This window comes from Miniopterus schreibersii, assembly GCF_964146895.1.
Source record: "Miniopterus schreibersii genome assembly, chromosome: 2".
NCBI lineage: Eukaryota > Metazoa > Chordata > Mammalia > Chiroptera > Miniopteridae > Miniopterus > Miniopterus schreibersii.
The window spans coordinates 56,490,645-56,515,683 of NC_138102.1; the positions used below are offsets into that span (position 1 = coordinate 56,490,645).

Consider the following 25,039-nt stretch of genomic DNA (forward strand, 5'->3'; position numbering starts at 1 on the left):
AAATCAGTTTTGTCCTTCAGAGCTTTGTACCAACTGTCTGTTTTACTTTGACCATGGGGACTTGATGACAATGTAGCATTTGACCAAGGAAACAATTTGTTCAATTCTATCCCTTCTTTGGAGAATTGCCTTGTTTCTTGTACTGGCAGGAGAGGAGAACACTGACAGGGTGATATTGAATCAGACCCTAAGCCAGCCAGTTTGGTCATTAGCTTATGTGCCAAACAACAGCTTCACATTTTGGCCTGAAAACAAAGAAATATTTTTTAGCCTCTAGTGCCAAAGTTCTTTAATAATGTATCCTGCTCCTCCTTATCATCATCACTTTACCACTGCAGAGATGCCACTTTAATAAGCTTTCAATTTTATATTACTCTCTAAAAAGTTTGGCTCTAATTAATCATAATAAATATAATTAAATTTAAGAAGTATTATGTCTAAGAGTTTTTACAGTTAACTTCTTTTAGTAAGGTTTTCATCATCTGGAGCCTATAATTTATTTTTAATGCAGGCATTTTGTTATTTAAAATATATTTATAAAATTACTAAAGATGACAACAATAAAAAACAAAATGCTAAGTGATATTCACAAGATTCATATGAACCCTTACATTTTCTTAAAGGTTTTCCTGAATTTATTTATGCATTTAGTTTCAATAGGAGACAGACCTATATGAAAATGCAAGTCCATTAATTTTTAAGATGTGGAGTTTATTTTTCTTTTCTATTTTAAGAAATTCTTAATATAAAGAGTTACCATTGGCATAATAATGTGAGAAACTTTGCAAACAATGTTTTAATCTGTTTGGCAATGTACCACTTTACATCTAAACCTCCATGCCAGAATGTTAATGCTTCTGTGCTTGTAGTGATCTCTTTTAATTTGTCATAATGGCAGAAGCAAACCTGTTAGCGTGTAATGAATGGTTTTTTGCTATGTAACAAGCCGTAATGCTCTAACCTTGTTCTATCTGTCTGCTAAACCATTGATAGCCACTAATTCATACCGTTCAGTTTTGTTGTTTTTGCGATGTCACATCGTGGTGTTTTGCTGTAGAGGAACACACACATCACAGGTTCATTTTCATGTAACTGAAATGTTCCATATTCACTTCATTATAGCTGTTAGAGGCTAGTCCTCTGGATTATAACAGATTTGTAAGGAAGTTCAAGATATTTATTGTACTAAAATTTTTTCCATTGATTAAACACATGCAATGTTTTTACTTCTATTATTAGAAACTCTATTAATTAGTTGAATGATCGTAATGGAAGATGTGATGCACTTATACTTACTTTTATATTTATCTATGCTTTTTGTTTTTTAATCTTCACCCAAGAATATGTTGGTTTTTTTAATTGATTTTAGAGAAAGAAGAAGGGAGAGGGAGAGAAAGAGAGAGAGTAACATTGATGTGAGAGAGAAATATTGATCAGATGTCTCCAGTACACTCCAGACCTGGATCGGATCTGCACCCGGGGTATGTGCCCTGACTGGAATTGAACCAGCCACCCCTTGGTGCAAGGGACAACATTCCAACCAACTGAGCCACACAGCCAGGGCTGATTTATTTTTATACATGAGCAAAGACTAAAGTTTATGGCCATTTCCCCCTCCCAAAAAATGATTAAGTTATTTAGTTATTCTTTCAGTCATTCATCAGCAGCATCACCTGTGTTTCTATAGCGCTTTAGAGTTGACATTTTTCAAAAGCAGTTTAGACATTTGGTCCTCACAAAGTTTTCCTAGCCAAGTGCCAAAGTAGTAACTGGGTTCAAACTACCTGAATTAATCTTTTCATTATATGTTGCCTCTTTTCAGAAGAATCTTTGGAATATGTCACATATATCACTTTCATATCTAGTTTTTATTAGGGTGATTTGTAGGCAACTAAAATAAGTAAAGTAAAAAAAGTTTTATATAGTTCTTCTGTATAATATTTCACACTAGGGACATTTTGACTGCCAATAGTTACTCTACTAAGTTGATGCTGCTGGATTTCACACATATCAAGGCATACTTAAACTCATTTTATATTTAAAAAGCATGACATACAAATGTATCCCAACCCACCATATTTAAGATTATGTTAACATATAAATCAATGGTTGACCAACTTAGTTACATATTAGAATCAACTGTAAAGTTTTTAAAAAGATAGAGATGACTAGGTCCAGACCTGTGGAGTTAAAAACTGGAGGAGGAATTGAACAGCTAGAAAGAGAGAGAAATATTGTCAAAGCAAAAGTTGTACTATATATGCACCCATATGCTCATTGTAGCATTATTCAAGGTGGCCAGGAGTAAAAACAACTGAAGTATCCTTCAATAGATGATTGGATTAAGAAAATATACATATACATACATATATTATATATATACATATATATATATACACACACACATATATATACACATACACCACATTTTCATTGTATATATAATGAAATACTACTCAGACATAAGAAAAGAGAAATACTGACATGGGTGGATCTTGAGAATATCATGCTAAATGAAATAAGTCAGATGGAAAAAGTCAAGAACCGTGTGATTTGATTTATATGTGGGATATAAAACTGAAAGCAAGAAATGAACAAACAATAAACAAACAAACAATAATGCATAGACATAGACAACTGTACAGTAGTTACCAGAGGGAAAGGTGGTGGGGGGTAGTAAAGGGTAAAGAAGGTCAAATATATGGTGACGAAAGAAGATTTGAATTTGGGTGGTGAACACACAGTGCAATATACAGATAATATATCATAGAATTTTACATTTGCAACTTATGTGAGTTTATTAAAATGTCACCCTAATAAATTTAATTAAATCTTAAAAAAGAGAAAAAACATTTCACAGTACAAAGTTAAACAGTTAAAGAAGACTTTATTCAAAGATACTGGATGATGGGAAAGAGATCAAGCTCAACTCCACTGAAACAAAAATTAAGAGAATTTTAAAGAGCTAAATTGGTGAAAATTGTAGGACATCGGCATTTGCTCTTTGACTTTGCCCAGGGAAAAAGTACACTTCCTCATATTCATACAAGAATAGTTTTGAAACTTGGAGCAAGGCACCCACAAATGTTAAGCTCCTACCATCCTGCTGAGACTGGAATATAGGGGTACTGACTTCCTTGATGATTACATTCAAAAGAGCTGGCTTTTAGGTCCTTGAGAAAGACATTCCTGTTTTATAAAACTGCAAAAAGGATATATGGAGGTTATAACCCAGTGAGTATTTCATAGATTATAAGGAAAACAAATAATATAAAGGCTCAGGATAAAGAATTCAAGGAAGTTATTTAAAACTAAAAGACTACCCTTTTGGCTCCCTGAGCAGCACCACAGTGGTGGGTAAGAACAAGTGCCTTACAAAAGACGGCAAAAAGGGAGCCAAGAAGAAAGTAGTTGATCCATTTTCTAAAAAAGATTGGTATCATGTAAAAGCACCAGCTGTGTTCAATATAAGACATATTGGAAAAACACTAGTCACCAAGAAGCATTGGAAAAACATTTGTCACAAGGGACAAAAATCACATCTGATGGTCTCAAGGGTAGTGTTTTTGAAGTGACCCTAGCTGATCTGCAGAATGAGGAAGCTGCATTTAGAAAATTCAAGGTAATTACAGAAGATGTTCAGGGCAAATACTGCCTGACTAATTTCCATGGCACAGATCTTACCCGTGACAAAATGTGCTCCATGGTCAAAAAAATGGCAGACTATAATTGAAGCTCATGATGTCAGGACTACCAATGGATATTTGCTTCATCTATTCTGTGTTGGTTTTACTAAAATATGCAACAATCATATTTGGAAGTCCTCTTATGCTCAGCCTCAACAGGTTTGTCAAATCTGGAAGAAAATGATGGAAATCATGACCTGAGAAGTGCAGACAAATGACTTGAAAGAAGTGATCAATAAATTGATTCCAGACAGCACTGGAAAAGACATAGAAAAGGCTTTCAAATCCATTTATCTACACCATGATGTCTTTGTTAGAAAAGTCAAAATGCTGAAGAAGCCCAAGTTTGAATTGGGAAAACTCATGGAGCTTCCTGGTGAAGTTAGAGGTTCTGGAAAAGCTGCTGGGGATGAGACAGGTGCTAAAGTTGAATAAGCTGATGGATTTGAACCCCCAGTCCAATAATCTGTTTAAAATTCAGACATTTAATGGTGATAAATAAAAAATCTTATTTGTGATAAAAATGAAACAAAAAAATACACTAAAAGACTATATTATGACTTACTTTAAACATTTTTAGTTTTATTCTGAGGAATATTTACTAAATTTTTCAAGTTCTTGTTCTTTATTCCTATTAAAGTATTAAATTTCACATTTTTAGACTCTTCCATTTCATATATTGTGGGACTGAAATCTTAAAAGCCCTCTGGCACTTAATAAACCTAACATTTATTTGTAATAAATTAAAAATCAGTACCTTAAGAAAATGAAACAGTTAATATGTGTCACTAATCAAACAATTCACTACTGATAAATGACCCACTAAGCCTGAAGAAACAAGCAAATGTGTCCAATAAGGTGACCACATTTGTACATCATTAATATTTTAATGGTTCAGTCAATATCAGGCATTTTTATAGGAAAATAAATCTGCTTCTCCTCTTAAGCCATAGGGGTTTTCAAAAAATGCTTTTGCATTTATTAATTGTCCTGGTGAAGTAAAATGGGGTTATATATATATAAAACCATATATATATATATATAATGTCACATGTAGTCAAAATATTTAGAAATATAGAACTGTATAAAAAGCTTAAGTGATCATTTAAAGAGTGAGTACAAATTTACAAATGAAGAAAAATAGTAAGGTCATTTTGTGTGTGTGTGTGTGTGTGTGTGTGAATAATTGAAAGATAGACAAACATGTATTTTTTCTTTTCATAATGCTCTAAATATAAAGCTAAATTAATGTGATGATTCAGGCTCTAGATTACAGGTTCTTCAAATTATCTTAATATGTATGTGTTTCCTGTTACCAATAATGAAAAAGAGAAGAGGAAGGTAGAGGCACTTTGATACTTTGTTAGTTAAAAAATTGAGTCTCCAATGACTCCTTCTTGGTTGCCCCAGTCATTATGGCTCTTATGAGGAACTTAAATATTATCATGGAGGGACCTGGAGAGTATTGTGCTAAGTGAAATAAGCCAGTCAGAGAAAGATAAGTATCACATGATCTTACTTCTATGAGGAATCTAATGAACAAAATAAAATGCTGAAGAAAACAGATACGGAGACATTGAAACATGCAACACACTGATGTATTTTAGAGGAGGGTGGGAGGAAAGATTAACCATAGGTTATATATACATAACCTATGGGCATACAATAGTGTGGGGAAGGCCTGGAGAGGGGGCAGGAGTGTGGTGGAGGAGGTCAATGGGGAGAAAAAAGAGGGACATCTGTAATACTTTCAACAATAAAGGTTAAAAAAATAAAAAATATATATATTATTTGTGAATGGCTCAGGGAACACTTACAGATGTTGCAATTGAGGAAGCAACACCGAAATGCCATAACCCCCTGCATTCCATATTTTAATTAAGGTTCACTTGATGTGTACATTCTATAGGTTTGAGCAAATGTATAATGACATATATCCATCATTATGGTATCAAACAAACATTTTCACTGCCCTAAAAATCCTCTCTTCTCCACTTATTCATCCCTTTCCTCACCCTCAACCTCTGGTAACCACTAGGATTTTTACTATCCCCAAAGTTCTGCTTTTTCCATAATGTCATACAAATTGGAATCATACCATAAGTAGGCTTTGCAGATTAGTTTTTTTCACTTGGTTCATTCAAATTCATTCAAATTTACTTTTTAGAGCAGCTTTAGGTTCACAGCAAACTTGAGAGAGTTACAGAGGTGATATTAGTTTTAATTGGGAAAAACAGGGTCTCAATCACAAGTCAGTTAATGAACAACTTTGACTCACATCTTTCCAGTCTTCTTGTTGCTCCTCCTCAAAGCTTTTGTTTGTTTGTTTGTTTGTTTGTTTGTTAAGGGACGATGCTTTCTCCATCTAAACCCTGGTTTAATTTTCCACATCTATCATGCTATATCTTCTTTTTAAACTAATGTTTTAATAGAGTTTATTTTATGCTGGTTATACATTTAATTTATGCCTTATTTAAAGATTTAGAAAGGACAACACACACATACATGAAGCAAGATATACCTTCCATTCTATTATGCCCATAACTGTGGGCATAACAGTTAAAAAGTAAATGGACAAAATACATGAAATAGCAATTTTCAGTTATTGGATATCAGACAACACAGGAAAATAGTGCCTCAGAGGAAAAAAAACCAAATAATATAAGCTCCATGTTTGCACCATTTTACTGCCTAAAACAGCAATTTTCAATGGGTGTGCTGCAAGAATTTTTAATACCTGACTATTTAGTCAGGGGCCCTGACCTCTTTTTCCTTAGACTGTCAAATAAAAAAATGATAATAACCAACACAACAATAGCCGTCTGGTGTGAATGAATCAAAAGTATATCTAGTTTTTTGGTCAGATCAGCAAAAACTATGATATAATTTTTGGTGTGACACAGAATTTTAGTAATTAGTTTATGTATGCCATGAGATGAAAATGGTTGAAAATTGCTGGCTTCAAGAAAGACCTAAGCCATAGAGGGATACTGGTATAGCCCAGTCAGCTCTCTGAGAAGAGAGGTGAAATTAGGAGTACCAGAATGCCAAAGTGGCTAGAATTTACAAGGCAAAGAACCAGGGAAGAGAAAGTTGAGCCAGATATCTGCAAAGGATCTCCTGGAGTCTTCATCTAGAAACTGAACAGCATGTGTATATAAAGAAGCTACCAGATATGGGGGAAAGGATCATCCAAAAATTCCTCTGAGGATTGGAAATAATCCGTGTTGCCACCAGCCAGAGTGGAAAGCCCTGGAATTCATGGAGCATCAAGAATACTCATTAGAAGAGTATAACAATACACAAGATTCATGCACCTATTACAGAGCTATAAAATATATGGAACAAAATCCCCCCAAAATAAAAGAGAAATACACTAATCCGTACCTGTAATTAGAGGTTTTACCACTCCTGTCAATAATTGATAGAAAATAATGAACAGAAAGTTAGTAAGGATTAGAAAACTTCAATAACAGTATAATCATACTTTACCTAATATATTGTTAAGGAGTTTTGTGTCTATGTTCATGAGCAATATTAATCTATAATTTTTATCTTTTTTGTACTATCTTTACCTTGTTTTGATATGTCTAATTCTGGCTTTATAAAATGAACTGGGAAGTCTTCTTTTTATACTTTTTGGAAGAAATTATGGAGAATTTGTGTTAATTCTTGTATAAGTATTAGATAGAATTCACCAGTAAGACCATATGGACCTGGGGATTTATTAGGGAGAATGTTAAAATTATGAGTTCAATTTTCTTTCATGGTGTTAGGAGGCTGTTCTAATGATCTATTTTATATTGGTAGAGTTGCAAGAGTTTGTCTTTTTTAAAGAATTAGACCATTTTGTCTAAGTTGTCAAATTTATGTTTGTAATATTTGTTTATAGATGATAGTATTCCTGTAGTATTCTTTTGATGTCTGGAGAGTTTATAGTGAATTCACTACTTTATTTCTGATATCGATAATTTGATTTTTCTCTTTTCCTATCTGTCTTACTAAATATTTGTCAATTTTATTGATTTTTTTCAAAGAACTAACTTTCATTGAGTTTATCAATTTTATTTTATCTACTTTTTAAAAAATTTATCTTTATTGTATTACAAATATCTCCTTTTCCCTCCATTGATCCCTTCCACTTTGTACCCCTCCCCCTAGGCCTTCACCTTACTATTGTCTGTGTCCATGGGTTATGCATATATACATATAAATTCTTATATTAGTCTCTCCCCACCCACCCCCTGCCTTCCCTCTGAGATTCATCAGTCTGTTCCATGCTTCTATGCCTCTGGATCTATTTTGTTCATTGGTTTATTTTGTCCATTAGCTTCCACATGTGAGTAAGATCATGTGACATTTGTCTTTCTCTGACTGGCTTATTTCGCTTAGCATAATACTCTCCAGGTCCTACCATGCTGTTCCACAGGGTAAGGGATCCTTCGTTTTTACAGCTGCATAGTATTCCATTGTGTAAATGTCCTAGAAGATGCTTGATATGATTTCAACCTTCTTGAACTTGTAGAGACTTGTTTCATGTCCTAACATGGTCTATCTTTGAGAATGTCCCATGTGCGCTTGAGGAGAATGCCTATTCTGAAGCTTTGTCATGGAATGTTCTGTAAATGTCAATTAAATCCATCTGATCTAAGGTGTCATTTAGAGTCACTGTTTCCTTGTTGATTTTTTGTCTGGAAGATCTACCTAGTAAAGTCAGTGGGGTGTTAAAGTTCTTTACTATGACTGTAATCCTGTGGATTTCTCCTTTAAAGTCCTCCAGAAGTTTGTGGGGGGTTTTCCAGCCTGTGTGAGTCTTTTGTTCTGAGATGGGTCTCTTGTAAACAACATATATTTGAGTCTTGTTTTTTTATCCATTCAGCTACCCCATGTCTTTTGATTGATATTATCAATTTTAAATTTCAATGATTTTTCCTTTTATCCTTTTTATTTATTCTGCTTTCTTTGTTTATTTTGCTCTTCTTTTTCTAGTTACTTGAGGTGGGAACTTCAATAATTGTTTTAAGACATTTCCTATTTTCTTATGTATGTATTTTCTACAATTATTTTCCCTGTCAGTACTCATTTTTGCTCTGCCTTAAAAGTTTTTAAATGTTGCATATTCATTTTCATTCAGTTTAATGTATTTTTATTTCACTTGAGGAGTTTTATTATGGCTTTATGAGCATGGAAGTCTAGGATTCTTACTTGCCCTTTGCTTTTGTGGATGAAGACAGAGCCAAAAGCTTTTTCTGCGCTGCTTGACTCGATTAGAACATTTGTGATTTCAGTAATTTGTGTTGCAGCTATCTCTTCCCTGGTCCTTCAGCTAGAGAGAAGAGCTTTTGTAGGGGAATTTTTTTGTCTGGGCCCTTGATGTTTTCAGGTTACTAGCTTGTTTAGATCTAAGACTAAGGTATATGAGGAAAAATATCTCCACAATTTTGGTGGTGTTGCTTGGGGCCCAAATTTCCTAGACAGTCTTACTTCTCTCTGTCTTTCAGAGTTTTATAGTTTATCTTTTTTGTTTTAAACAATATTTGGTTTACAATTTTGAAATATTTTCAATTCTTGAATATTGTTGAAATATTTTAACATTTTATAATTAATACCTAAAATTACTTTTCATTATAATGCTTTATTATTACATGCATCAGTTGCCTAATGACATTTTATGCTGTCATGTATTTGACAGCTGCAACTTCTGAAGACCTGCAGGGATGAAAACAGTATAATTTGTTATCATAGTCATTTTGCAAAGAGCTTTTGTGAATGATAAACAATATACATGAGAACAGAATGTAAAATCAGGTTCGGAAATATTTGTAGGTAAATGATAGCTATGAGCCCCAAAAGCAAAATAAATAACACTGGTAAGTTAAATATTTTAAAGGCAAAGAAATTAAGAGATAATTGATGGATTAAAGGCAAATAGTTAATAAATGTACAGACAAATATTTCAATTATATTAGCAAACAAAAGCCAACAATAATACTATGTATTCACTAGTTCTTTTGAAAGAAGTTTGTAGCTAATGCTGATGAGAATATTCTCTGAATGACATACTCACTTGTATTGTGAATTCAAATAAAAACCTGATAAAATACTTTTTAAAAGTATGTTAACACTATAAACGAATACTCTGAAAAATGTTTGCAAACTGACTTAGTATATCTACATATAACATGTCTATTTTAAGGATTAACATCATTGACTAGGATCCAGGAGATGGAGGTTGGATTCCAGGTCAGGGCACATGCCATGATTGGGGGCTCTATCCCCAGCAGGGGGTGTGCAGGAGGCAGCCAAGCAATGACTCATCATTGATGTCACTCTCTCTCTCTCTTCCCTTCCTCTCTCTAAAATCAATAGAAATATATTTTTTAAAAAGATACAACATCAATGAAAAAACTGAGTAGATTGTAAAATTCTGACACCTTTCTTAAAATATGTACTATTAAACTGTGTTAGAAAAGGTTGAAAATCACTGGCTTAAAAGAAGACCTAAGCCATAGAGGGACCCTGGTGGAGGCCAATCAGTTCTCTGAGATGAAGAGATGAAACTACGAGTACTGGAAAGCCAAAGTGGTTGATGCATATATAAGTTTGGTAAATATTGTGATAATTACTTTGGAAAATTAAAACATACAGTCAAATGACCCAGATAAGCCCCCCTTTTTAAAACAAATTTATTTATTTATTTATTTATTTATTTATTTATTTATTTTTGTATGTTAGACTGGACTGTGACTTTGCAAGTATATTGCTAGCATATCTACAGCACACTCCCAGGATAATGATTTCTGGATAAATGTGTTACAGCCTGCAGACAAGCTCACTTAGCACTCACTACAAAACCCTTCCCCTTAGCGTTATTTTGCCATTGTGGCTGAACTCTCAAGACAAAATCATGCTGATTCTTTAATGCAAAAGATTCACCATGTAACCTCACTTAAACCAAGCAGATGTATCATCATGAGACTCGGAAGGTAGAAGTGAGTAATGTGGTGTGGTAGCTACAGTCATGCACCACTTGCTGACACCATATGTTCTGATAAATGCATCATTAGGTGATTTCATCATGTGCTAACATCATAGAGTGTGCGTGCATAAACCTATGTGGCATAGCCTACTGCACACCTAGACTGTATGGTACACCCTACTGATCCTACACTACAAACCTGTATATCTTGTTACTATGCAAAGTAATTAGATTAAATTAAGCACAGGAGAAAATGATGCAATCAAGAGACCTGGTAAACAAAACATATGACAGTGCTGTCAGTGTAAGGCTGCATATTGTTTTGCAGCAAACTTTTTTTCATATAAGTAGAAAGAGAACACTCAAATAACAATAAAGGTACAGTAAAATAAATACGTAAACTAGTAATGTAAACATTTACTATCATTATCAATTATTATGTGCTGTACATTATTTATGGGCTATACTTCTTTTTTAAAGTTATTTGGAAAGCCACAGAGGGAGAAGTGAGCTATAGAATAAATGGGCTCAGGAAACAAGTTACAGGACCTTGGAGCTTATGAGAAAGAGAGAGAGAGGCCAGGAAAACACTGGGAGAAGGGCATGGGGAAAGGCTCAGGCATGCTCCAGAGAGCCACTAGGTGCTGCACTTTGACAGGACTGGCAGCGCAGTAGGTTTCTTCACACCAGCATCACCGCAAACAGGTGAATGATGCCTTGCGCTACAACATTATGACAGCTAGAATATTCCTAGGACAGTGATTTTCAACCTTTTGATCTCATGGAACACATAAACTAATTAGTAAAATCCTATTGCACACCTATTTTGCAGATTTGACAAAAAAGTTAGGTATAATTTTGACTCATTCGCACCAGACAGTTATTGTTGTATTGGCTGTTGTCATTTTTTTATTTGACAGTTTAAGGGAAAAGAGCTCAATGCCCATGACTAAATAGTCAGATATTGGATGTCTTAAAACTTCTTGTGGCACACCAATTGAAAATTGCTGCCCTAAGCAATAAGAATTGCTTTGGCTCCATTATAATCTATGGAACCACCATCATATACACAGCCCATCTTTTACTCAAATATCCTTACGCAGTGCATGGCTGTACATGAGAAGATGTGGTACGAGCACTTGATTTTCATAGGCAGCTCTAGCAAAGACTTTGTTCTTCTCTGGTGCTCTAGGAGTCAAGTACTAGTCACTGACTTAGTGGGGCTTCCACTAGAACTATCCCAGCTACAATTGGATACTTCTGGTTGCGTCATTCCAGGATTGCTGCATTGTTTTGTAAGGTTCACACATGCCCTTGACAAGGTATATATTCATAGGATTGCATCTGCTTAGAGGGAAATCTTCATATGAATTTGCTTATGGGCTTGTTGGGTCACATTCATTAGTAAAAATATAGCATCCAAACTTGTACACCTGGTCTTTCTAAAAGTTTTGTGAGCAAACTAGTACACTGTAGACTCTCCTTTTCTGTTTAGAATAATTACATTGGACTGTTGTCTGCAACTAAGGAGCCTAACTGAAATGAAACTCTTGCTCTTTTACTTTATACCTTGCAGTGATATTGCAACTCAATGTGACTCTCTTTGGCTTTACTTTTGTTCATGTGTGTGTGTTTCTAGTTTACCTATTTACAATATCTATACTGAAAGAAGCAGTCTACAAAATTGGAAGTGATTTTCTCAGTAGTTATTCTCTTTCCTGTAATTCAGGAAGAAAAACAAAAACACTCAATATAAAATATTGTGTAAACACTGACATATTCTCACATAGTTTTTCTAAATTAACTAATTTTCTTTGAAGTGAAACGAAGCATAAAATCCTATGTATGTGAGACCAGACAAAAAATAACTATTTTTCTCCAGGAAATACTTGTTTCAGTAAGATAGCTTGAGGAAGACAATAATTGTTAAAATATTTCATATGGAAAGACATGTAAGTAACAATAATTTTATGTTGACTTTTTTCTTTAATAAGAAATATCTTTAAAATTATCTAAGGCAATAGCCTAGAGATTAAGGTTCTTGTCTGTCTTTACAACACTCTCTCCCCAAAGCCTGGCAGATTTCCTAGCACTTGATAGATGTTTCAATACTCTTTATTTATTAAATAAATAGGATCAGTACATTACAGTGCTTGGACAATGTCCCATTAGAAAACAGAATCATTTTAAGCATGTGATTGCCACCAGAGTTATATTTTAAAGATCTTTTAGAAGGTTCTGTGGAAGCTGGATTTTAAATGATTAAGGAAAAAGATGGAGAAAAACATGAAGAAACATTCTAGCAGTGGTGAGTGCAACTCACATTTCTGCCTAGCTTACTTAGCCTGCTAAGATCTAAATAAAACTATCTTACAAAACCTCAAAACACCTTGTGGATTCCTGTTGACTTAAATTTCTCCCAGTTACCCTCGCCTCTGATTTTTTGCATCTACTGAATTTCCATTATTCATTCTATATCATATGGCTGATTTTTCATCTCTGCAATGATAGTGACTAAAATATTAAACACTGAGCCAGAGAAGCGGAACCATGTATGTGTATTTGTGTACATTGAAAGGGAGCAAAATTTGCCCCAAAATATGCCTCTTTGAGATATTATTATTTTTAATTAAATTTATTGGGATGACATTGGTTAATATGAGTATATAGATTTCAAGTGTACAATTCTATGATACATCACCTGTATATTGCATTGTGTGCTCTCCACTCAAAGTCAAATCATCTTCTTTCACCATGTGTTTGACCCCCTTTACCCTTCACCAACCCTCCACTGCCCTTCTCTCTGGTAACCACCATGCTGTTGTCTGTCTATGCCTTTCTGTTCTTTTCTTTTTCTTGTTTGTTCATTTGTTGCTTTCAATTTTATACCCCACATAAAGAAGATAGTATGGTCCTTAACTTTTTCTGACTTATTTCACTTAGCATAGCATTCTCAATGTCCAGAAAGCTCAGGAAGAAACTTTCACCTACCTGCAAATTGTCTTAAAGAATTTAAGACAGAATATTTGTTCTGAAAAGAACTATAACCATAGATAACCACAGCATAACCTAAACTAAGCGTGGTAGACAGAGTGGAGGATGGGACTTAGCAAGGCCCATTTAATCAAAATCCTCTATGCCCAGCCAGTATGGCTCAAGGGTTGAGCACCTACCTATGATCCAAGAGATCTAAGTTCGATTCCCAGTCTGGGCACATGCCCGGGTTCCGGGCTCAGTACCCAGTAGGAGGCTTGCAGGAAGCAGCGATTGATGACTCTCTCATCATTGATGTTTCTCTCTCTCTCTCTTTCTCTCTCTCTTTCCCTTCCTCTCTCTGAATTCAATAAAGACATAAACAAAAAAATCCTCTGTGACCCACTGTGTTTAGATACCCCAGCAAACCTTTGTTTACTAAACATTAACTCTTTATTTTTTATTGAATCCCTTATTTCTTATTGTAGTTCCAGACCCCTCCTTCTCCTTAGTCCAGAATGATATATATATACCTCATTTTACCTCACTGTCCTTGGAATTCTTCATGTTTATATAAATTTCTCATGCATAAATATTAAATTTTATTTTCCCCTGTTAATCTACCTTGTGTAATTTTAATTATTGGACTAGCCATAAGAACCAAGAGGGGGAGGGGGAAATTTTCTCTTCCCCACTGTATACATACTTATATAAAGGGATTCATTATAGGGAAGTGGATATATATGGTCATGGAATCATGGGCGATGGGTAACTAGTCCCTGTAAGGCTCTTGTTTCCACATCTGATGCTGGAACCAGACATTCATAAAGCATGCAGTCATTTAGGGAAGATAGATTTAAAGTGAGGAAGACCAGGGCAGGCTGAAACCTTCAAGAACAAGCTGAATTCCTGTAGGATGAACTAAAACCTGTTTCAGTTCTTGTTGCTTCTGACTTCAGTAGGGAGATTGTTCTGCAGAAGCCAGACCCCTTCATCACAGAACTGCACTCACATCTGTGGCCCAGAAGTCAGGGACACTGAAGGAGGTATCCAGAAGGCAGAGCAGGTGTCAGCTTAGCTGTTGCTTCTTATCAATAATCAGCAACAAAGTACCCAAGCTGAAAAATGTCTGCTGTTTCCCTTTTGCTCTCCAAATGTCTCAAGAATCTCCCTTGTGGCCCACCCTAACTGGGACCATACAGAAAAGTGAAATTTGTGAAATGCAGTCCTGCTTAGTCAATACTACATATTACAAAGATATCACACTTACAGATACAATTTATTCTTGATTGTCTCACCTCTCTCCCAAACAAATGGACTCATATGGAGCAGCTGTCCACAGTGGACTTTTATTAGAAATTTTTGGAAAATAACACATCAAGAATTCCTTAACCCTCTTACAGCAAGTTAGGTTCTCAGTTCCTTCTCTTTTACTTTTCTCATTAACATTCTTTGAACATTCATATCCATTCATAAACAATATCCTTCCCAGATCAAATAAGCACCCTTTATCAATTTTTGCATACATTTTATAAGTAGTTAAATCAATACTACAACATTTAGTATTAATTTTTGCAGCAACCATAACTTAAATAATGACTTAGAAAATTAAGCCTTTTCTCTATCCCTATAAAAAGAAATGTTCTCTTGACGATGCTAAATATAGTTATTAGTCAAGGTTGTCCAAGGAAAGGATATTTTTTTTAGATATCCCACAAAATAATCATTAGATGGCACAATAAAAAATGAAATACAAGAACAAGAATGCATTTGACAGACCAAATAGCCTTTATTCTTTGTCTTGAAATATTTTCTTCTTACTTACAACTTTCCTTTGGGAAAATCAGTCCTTGTTTCACATTCTTATTTAAATGTCCTAGAAAATGGTTATGATACCGGCTATAGACCAATTTGACTAGTTTATGCTCATAAAGATGGAACAGTGCTGTCATAAATCTAAGATCTGCCAAATGTTCTTATACAGTACTCTGCCACTTCCTATGATCTTCTATTATTTTTCTTTAAATATTTTATGTTCTTGACAGAAATCCAATAGTGCTTGCATGGTTTGATGGTGTTTTGTGTTTTCAAGGTCATTTGCAGTGGCTGATAGATCACAATCACCATAAATACACATTGGCAGTTTCGTATCTGTTACTATATAAAATTAGAATTGTTTTCAGTGTAATGTTGCTATTATATATGACTTTTCCTATAAACAGTTACTAAGGAATTTATTTCCTTTTTGGTATTTACTGTAAAACAGTAACTATTTCATTAAATTTATTTGGGTGACATTGGTTAATAATACTGTATAGGTTTCAAGTGTACATTTCTGTGACATATGATCTGTATATTGCATTGGGTGCCCACAACCTAAAGTCAAATCATGTTCTGTTACCATATATTTGACCCCCTTTACTACCCCCAAATTGGAAACATCAAAATCAATAGTTATAAACTAAAGCATTTTGATAGTTTAAGACAATATTTGAAATAAATTAAGTGGTAGGTGTTTAATCTCCAAAGAAGATGGATATATAGATATCAATATGGATATATATTATGCTTTTACAAGTATGTAAATGATGGTTTACATAAAGTAATTTAAATCATAGGAGTTTTAAACTCAGTTTGATATTTGTATAAACTAATAATCTTTGCCCTCTCATTGTGTGGATATATTTATGTTTTGTGGAGTCTTTCTTGTGCAAATCTATAAAAAAAAATGAAAGAGAAAACAAAATGTTTCTAAAGACCAGCCTCAGAGTCACAAACCATCTTGGCACTATTGGCTTCAAATTTTGGAAATATTTCCTATATTACCAAGTCTGACAGCAAAAACATACTTTTCATGGTACCTGTTAAAAATATATAGCAACTACTGTTCTGTGATTTTTATTTAAACTTCAATCTCATTCTAATACTATCCCACATTTTCAAATCTAAAACAAAACAAAGCAAAACAAAAAAACCTTTCTTTTAAAAAGAGTTTAACATTCTTATATACCTACCACCAAAACATTTTCTTTGGATTATTATGGTTCTCTGAAATTGCAAATATCTCATTTCAGTTAAAATATATAAAAATAAAATGCTCATAAGTACAACTTCTTTAGAAAGCAAGTGTTCTGGACTTGGTCCTGGGTGATTCAATTGTATTCTACCCTTGGGTGGACAATTGCCTCTTGTTATAAACTGAAGTATTTCCCGCCCATGTATGGAAGGATTTGACATTTTGAAAAAAATAATGCATATAAAATCTCTATCCTTAAAAAGAATGAGAGTAGGCATATGAAACAAATCTTTACTTTAAATTATTTCCAGACAATATGAGAAAATCATATACATGGCTATAGACACATGAACATATTAATTTAAAAGACCCATAAAATATTTAATTCATACATTACCCCCCCAAAAAAGATATGCATATTCTGATAACATGGTAAAGCAGATTTTTTATTATAAATATTAGTAGATTCTAAGAAAAAGTATTTTAATATTTAAACAATTTATATCACAGTTTTAATGGCTAGTACATACATACAATAATTAATGTGTAACTACAATAATTAGCAATTAGTGTTTAAAATACAACGACATTTTTATTTCTGTTGAAATGTAAAATTTTGTGAAATCATTAAACTGCCTCAAAGTGTCCAAAAGCCCAAACATATTAAATAGCAAGAAAACGGCCTATGAATAATTGAAGGTTCTGCAGTTTAAAAGATTATTTCAAAACATGAACAGAAATATATGCCATCTCTATTAGATGTCTCAAACAGCAGCACATTTATACATTTTTAAAGGGCCATTGTGGTTCCAACCGAAAGATGATTATGGGCTCTTCACCCCTATGTTTGTGTGAGTGAGAGGTAAGCACTTCTTCCCATAGACTCAGACTATCATTTGGTTTGATATTAGACTCTTCAGGGGCATAGTTTGGAGCTATTTGCAATTGCCACTTTGTTTCATAGGCTGCACAGGATCTTTATTCCAACTGCAAGGTACTGCATGCCAAATTAAATGCTGGCTTCTCTCTTGATAAACTGTGAGAGAAACAACAAGACGCTGAGACAGTGTCTTGACTAAGTGAAAAATCATTCTCTTTTGGACTATCATTATTTTTGTATAATTATCATATATACACATCCTCAAGCCTCAGTGAATAGTTAAGTTGTTATAGATAGATTCCTGTAGCTCAGTTATGAACCAGCACTCTATTCATTACTAATGAAAATGATATTTTGAATTCTTGGTACAAATTCTATTAGAATACATTACTAAAAGTAAGTTCCAACTATATGATTGACTTGCAAAAGACTGTCTTCATTAGAAGCCTATACCTGGCAATACCTAGCCCCACTGGTGGGATTTAATAGTTCATAAATTAGCAATTGTCACTGTTTTGACCTATATCGTTTATTTTTATTGCATTAAAAATTCTTGGCTTGTTGGGTTAGGTCATTAAACATTTATGCACTTAACCTCAGCACTAAAATCCATGATTTTTTGGCAGTCCTCAACAGACTACATAGCGCTTAATATTTTTGTCCTCATAAATTGGAATATAATTCAGTAATATAAATTACTTATCTAAAATTGATCTGACTCTGGAAGCTAACAAATTAGGCACCTCATTTAAATGAGTTACTGCCTAATATGTCAGAAGATTTCATTCATTTTCATGGTCTAATTACATCAATCAGTTGCATCCAGTAATTTTTAAAGTCAGCTTTCTATAAATTATAATATGTGGAGAACAAAATTACATCCATCAAATTATCAAAAGACCTACCTTTATAAACTGGTGTTCCAGAATTATGTCATAGCCATTTTATTTAATATGTAATTAAGAATCTATGTTAAGTTTGCCAATTTAAATTTATTTTTAAAGGCTTTACAGGTTCAGCAACAAAGAAAAATGCCGTAATAAGTCTATCTGGACATCACATTGAAACTTGTGATTATATATATATGTGTGTGTGTGTATATATATATATATATATATATATATATATATATATATAAATTTTACATTTCAACAGAGATACAAATATATATTTTTTATATATAAATATATATATTTAATCCTATATATATAGTTAATCCTTACCTGAGGATATTTTTTTTCCACTGATAATTAAAGAGCGTGGAAAGGAGAAAGGGAGTGAGAGAGAGAGAGAAACATTGATGTGAGAAAGACACATCAAATGTTTTCCTCCTGCACTCACCCCAACAAGGGCTGGGAATGGAACCTGCAACTCAGGTACCTGAGCTTGACTGGGAATCAAACCTGTGACCCTTCTGTGCACTGGCTGGTACTCTAACCACTGAGTCACACAGTCCAGGGCTATATTTTTAAATTTTATCTTCACCACAGACCAGTAATTTAGATTGGCAAATATCTTGATATTAGGACAAATGAAATAAAATTAAAAATACAAAACAAAAAACAAAACATCTCATGAAAGTTTTAAATGTCTTTACCAGCCTCTGCTTGAAAACCTCTCTTTACTTCTCTGGAAAGCTTTTCATTCTGCATGTGTGTATGCAATGCTCCTTTCTATCTTAATATCTTAATCAGAGCTATACTTGTCTAATTTCCATTGTTGCAAAAGGACTTGCAAGAGCAAGGCTGATAGAATAGATGTTGGCCACTTAGCAGGAACCCTCAAAGGTATATTTTTGGAAGAATCCATTCCAATTATTCTGAAACTGTCTTCTCTCCTTGTCACTCACAACAAATTTTACTATTACTTAACCCTTTTTCTCCTTCTTTATTTGGCCCCTCATTTATTTTTAATGAATTATCTTGTTTTCTTGTCTCAATAGCTAGATCATAAACTGTTCATTGGAAAGAGTAACTTTCTAGATCTAAGTGCACTGCACAGTGTTTAGACATAATAAGTGCTCAAAAATAGCTGTTGCACTAAAGAAAATACTTACCATGCATATATGTTTTCAATTTCTTTCATCTCTAGCTTACAGATGCCAGATAAAATATTTGACTTTTGATCAATATTTTCCTCACTTTTTTTGTAGTCTATGACTTCAGCTTCATTCTGGGGATATTCTATGGACTTAGAATGTTCTATGACCTAGGTTTTCTACCCTCACTGTGAAAGGCAGTGAAGCAGAACTACTACTATTGCTTATCATGCAAGATGTAAGGTTGTCAGTGTCCAAACAGGAATGGTTGTTTGGATACATGAAGGAAATAGCCACATGGTGAATATTGAGGTGAAGTTGAGTTTTTGGGTAAAGCAGTGAGACCAAGAACACAGTGGAGGGTTAAATGAAAAGTTATATGTTTATTAAGAAGAGTTTGTCATGGCTACTTTGGGTATGTTGTTTCCTTTTTTTCTCTTTTTGGAATTAGATTTTAGTAAAATAAAATGCAGAGCAGCAAATTTGGATGAGAGGAATGCAACGTGGAACAATTTGTTGTTTAAAAATGGAGCAAAAGCTACAAATGATGGGGAGGCTATATTATGCTACACTTTTCCGATGATAAAATGTTATTTCTTCTATGCTGAACTTTCTGAGAATGTGGGTATTTTTATATCAGTAAGGCATAACTTGTATTCCCAACACCATTCTCCTTTTATTTCTCACACCCTAATTTAAATTACATTTCCCTCCATAAGGAATATACTTGCTTAAGCAGGAACACTCACTGTCTGCTGCAGTGAGAATTCAGGAAGAGATTTGGGAATGTAAAGGCATAACTCACATAGCACTATAATATCCAAGGTGAACCAATGAGAGAGAAACATGGTTTTGTGTGTGTGTGTGTGTGTGTGTGTGTGTGTGTGTGTGTGTTTGAGTTCTCACTGGCAGCATTCTTTTTTTTTCTTTTTTTCTTTTTTGTTGTTTAAAATATTACAGATGTCCCTTTTTCTCCCCAATGACCCATTCCACCCCGTCCCAACCCTTTCCCAGCCCCTCTCCAAACCATTGTCCGTGTCCTTGGGTTGTAGATACATGCATATAAATTCGAAACACTGTTTTTTTAGAAAGGTTTCTTTTTTTGGCTAGACGTCAATCATGGAGTCTTTCTTAATTCATGTGAAATAATTTTTTTACTTGATGTTGTTTGCTTGATAATAAATCATTTGGGCAATTCTCTTTGCCTAGTGTGGAAGAGTACATAACTCGCTGAGAAAGGACACAACCCTCCAGCATGCCCAGTTTTGTGGGGGAAATCAAAGCTCTGTCTCTGAACTTCCTGTACTAAGAGAGTCCATCTTAGGGTCACAACTTGAAGCAGAGAGCATTTTGTAAACTTATTGAAGGAGCCATCCTCCTTAGCCTTTCAATGCTAAATATTACTTAGAAAGACCTCGTGAACAAATGTTAGCTTAGATATTGAGAATGAGGCATCTGCAATAAGACACTGATTGCCTAATACCAGAGATAAAGTATGAAACATAATATGTGCATAAGAAGTTATATAAGCCTGAAAGAAAAAGATTTCAACTGTGGTAGGCAGGATTCTGAGGATAACTTCCCTAAGATTCCCATGCCTGGGTTATTCAATGAAACATAAATCTTGATACTGCTGGGATTGAACTTCGCTCAGAGAAATAAGGTCATTGAGTAGATTATCTGACCTTAAAGTAGAAAATTATCCTGAGTTCTAGGAGTCTGATCGCAGAGACACTATCTGGAAAGTACAAATACACACCTGACACTTAAGTCTATATTCAATAACAAACTCTTTTATCAATTGAAAATACTTGGTCTTTTTGAAATACTTGAAACTATTCATCTTTTGAAATACTTGAAACTATTAATACATATCGCAAGTCTTTCTTTGTTTCGTTGCATTTATCTTGACCCTTTTCTCTCTTTCTGAAAGTACCTTTTTTCTTCACTATCTTCTGTTCTTTACACCTCTCTCTTTTAAAAATGATGCTTTCTAATTTATTTCTTATTTTCCACCCTCTATCTCAATGCATTTCCCTGGTTTCATGCACTTCTATGTCTTTACTTTGCACTTTACAAAAGTAAGCCAAATTAAATTGACACATCTTTAATTTTTACTGTTAAATCCAGACACACATTCCATCTTCCTGTTCTACATTGCCCCCTAGATTTTCCAGCATCGTGATAATTCGCCATGCTCCCAACCCCTTTTCCAATGCAATCAATTATTTCTCTTTACTTTCCAGTACTTACAAATGGAATTGTCTCTTAAGAAAATGACTAGAATCCTTTGCATGATCTTTGATGTTTTAAGAGTTTCTCTCTATCCAGTTATTTTTAAATTGGTATAGCATCAACCTCTACTACATCTCTCCTATGTAATTCTTCATTTCTATTCTGGTTTATTCTCTGTTAAAGATTACTGCAGACATTCTAACTATTCATATTTTGTTAACTCATCCTGTATAATGTTTGAGTTTACTGAGCAGATCACTGCTTTTGTCACTCATTGGGTCAAAAACTTTTTAACCACCTTGTACACAAATTATCCTCCCCCTGGTTTAGCCTTATCCAATGTACCATTTAAAACTTCTCTTTCCTCTTGTTTCCTGTGTGACCATCCAGGTAAACCATTTCTGTGGTTTCCTGCCATTAGACTTTTCCTAATGCCATATACTCTCCACCAGAGATTTCAACCTGGTATCATTAGCACCTGGCCACACTAGCTTTTCTCCATGAATTTACTTTTAATTTCAAAGCTAAATGATATTATCTTTTTTAAAAAACATCTATTGGTATTCTTTAATGACACTTATTATACTTTACATTGAACTTTTTCATGTTTATACTGCATATTCTTCTACCAAGGTGTTAGCTTTTTGATGAATTAATCATTATCTTATGTCTTCATATGCAGTCACCAGCACATACCTTACTCCAAATAAATATTTAAAACATGTTTACCTACTTAATTGGTTGAATTGAAAGAAGAACTGAGTAGGAGAAAAGCTACAAAATTAACCTTAACAATAAAGAATATATTTGCATCCACCATTCAGACATATTTTACTCTTCTTTCAATTAATGTGATAACCGTCCTATTCATTTACAGTGTCCTATGAAACTTTCAGAAGCACTGGGGGTGAAGTGACATAACTATAGATGTGTTTTGACTTCCTGCAAAGTCAAGTAGTAAAAGGTTTATTTTTTGTCAATTATTTCCACAGAAAGACCATTCTTTCCTTGAACTGGTTTGTGTGCACTCCAGCAATTCTAACACAACTTGACAGTAAATAGAACCAAATGACAGAATAAACTAATATTAGAAAGAGACCTCATGTTTCTGTTGACATATACCCTGGAACTGGCTCACAAATAAAATGCAAGAGATAGAGTTCACTTTCCACAATATGATATTTAGTCTGATAAGCACTGTATCACTTTAAGAGAAATTTTTCTATAAGTTAATGTAGAACATAGGAGCAGTAGCACAGCCAAAAACACAGTAACTTTACCCTTTAGACAGTCTTTTAAAAGTCTTATTAGTTATCTTAATTACTCACATGTCAATTTTACTTGGTTTTCATTAGTTTTGCAGTGTATATATTATTCAGTAATTTTCAGAATATGAGGTGCTTGGGTTTCACCCGAGGATCTGGTGAATATTCAGACACCAACTCAGCAGATCTGAGATCCTGAATTTTTAATAAGCCCTCATTTAATGCCAATGCTGCTGACATAAGGACTGAACTTCAAGAAGTAAGAAACTACACAGTTAAAAGAAATAAAAGGTTAATTAGCTTTAAAAAAATAAAAAAGTAAAAAACCTTTAAATCAATCTCTTGAGGTAAGATGAAATTGGATACAATTTGAAGAAATAGCCAGAAAATTAATGTCTCATATTTTAGGAAAATATAAATTGCTTTCTTTGGGAAGAAAGTGCACTCTATTCTATTGAGTAATTCTTCACCTTAACTATACATTATAATTATGTGGTGAACTTTGAAAAAAACAATGTGGACTTTTGCTCTGTGCATGATGAAGTAACAGGGACCAGTTGTAGCCTTTCATCTTAAACAACCAGAAACTGGACAATGTATATGAAATAATAGTTTCCAGTCATTGCACAATAGAAGCACAGTACTATGAACCTTGAAACAGGGAAGACAAATGAAGGGAACCTTATGAATGATCTGATATTTTCCAGGAAGCGCATTCTGATTTCGGAGAGCAGGTGGATGTGGCAAATGATCTTTGTGGACTTGCTGAGTTGCGGACAAGAAATTGGTACTCAAAAATCCAGGTGGATAGACTTTGTGTAAAAGAGTTCTTGATATGAGAGAAGCATGCACAAAAAAGAGTTCCAGAAATTTGGATTGAGGGAGATTAATTATTGTTAGTGAGTGAAAGAAAATGTAAAAAAGAGAAAACTAAATGTCAAGAAGTACATTATTCAATGATAAACAGAAGATTGAATACCATTAAATGTTTGAAGTAAAGAGAGGAAAGGAGGAGGCAGAATAAGTTAGATAAATCCTCAACTTTCATGTAAATTCAATAGGTCATCATTAATGTTAAAGAAATAAAGATAAAGCTGACATGCAGATGTTATTTATTTAATAGCCTCATGAGAGCGTATACATGTGAATCTCTGCTACCAGAAGGAATGTCCAATAAGCACTTTGTCTCACTTGAAGATATATTTGATTCAAGTTGGACCTTTCTTTATTTACCTTATAATACATAGAGAAGCCAAGAAGTTTGTATTTAAACTGCTTTGTCATATTTTAAACAAACATTATTAATATATTAAATATATTAAGCAAATTTTATTATCTAACCACTATAATAAGATGTTCTTTTTAAACTAAGCATAATTTGCTGTATAAAATTAAAGTGCAAAATCATTATATATAAAATTAGGATAATATATTTTCTTTTTATAAGGTATGTAATAAAGATGGTGATGTATTTTTGAAATTTTATGCTTTTGTAAGTGAATGAAAGTGATCCTATTTCTCTCTGGTTTTTTCATCCATGTGTTCATAGAGTGTATTACACCTCTTTCTCATGTGTCTTTCATTTCGTTTACTTCAGTATTTTCTCACAAGTTGTATTGTCAGGAACATGAAAAAACAAAAAACATATATTAAAAATAAACTTTGTGACCCATCACCTAAGTCATAGTTTATGTATAAAAATAATTCTTGGATGGAGAGGTTGTAGTATATATCACGTTAGATTTACATCCCACTTGGAGCGATGCTATATAATGAGTAAAGATTCTCTGATCTCTGTTACTAAGGGGAACTCTGTTTCCAGTCAGCAGTATGCCAACTAAGCACTCATCTCACAAAAGTTTGGTAAAACAAGTGTTACTATTTCCCATGTTCAAAGAAAGAGGAGAAGAAGGCAAGTAAGAAAAATCATGACTCAATGAAAAAAAAAATCTCTTTGTATATTTCCT

The 25,039-nt window shown here is 33.7% G+C and overlaps 1 pseudogene across 1 annotated transcript; it reads left to right on the top strand.

The window, feature by feature from the left end:
• The first annotated feature begins 3,217 nt into the window (after positions 1-3,217).
• LOC308552423 (small ribosomal subunit protein eS1 pseudogene) lies at positions 3,218-4,161 on the top strand (annotated as a pseudogene). Its single transcript has 2 exons — positions 3,218-3,234; positions 3,344-4,161. The product of its transcript is annotated as a small ribosomal subunit protein eS1 pseudogene (transcript).
• Positions 4,162-25,039: the final 20,878 nt, after the last annotated feature.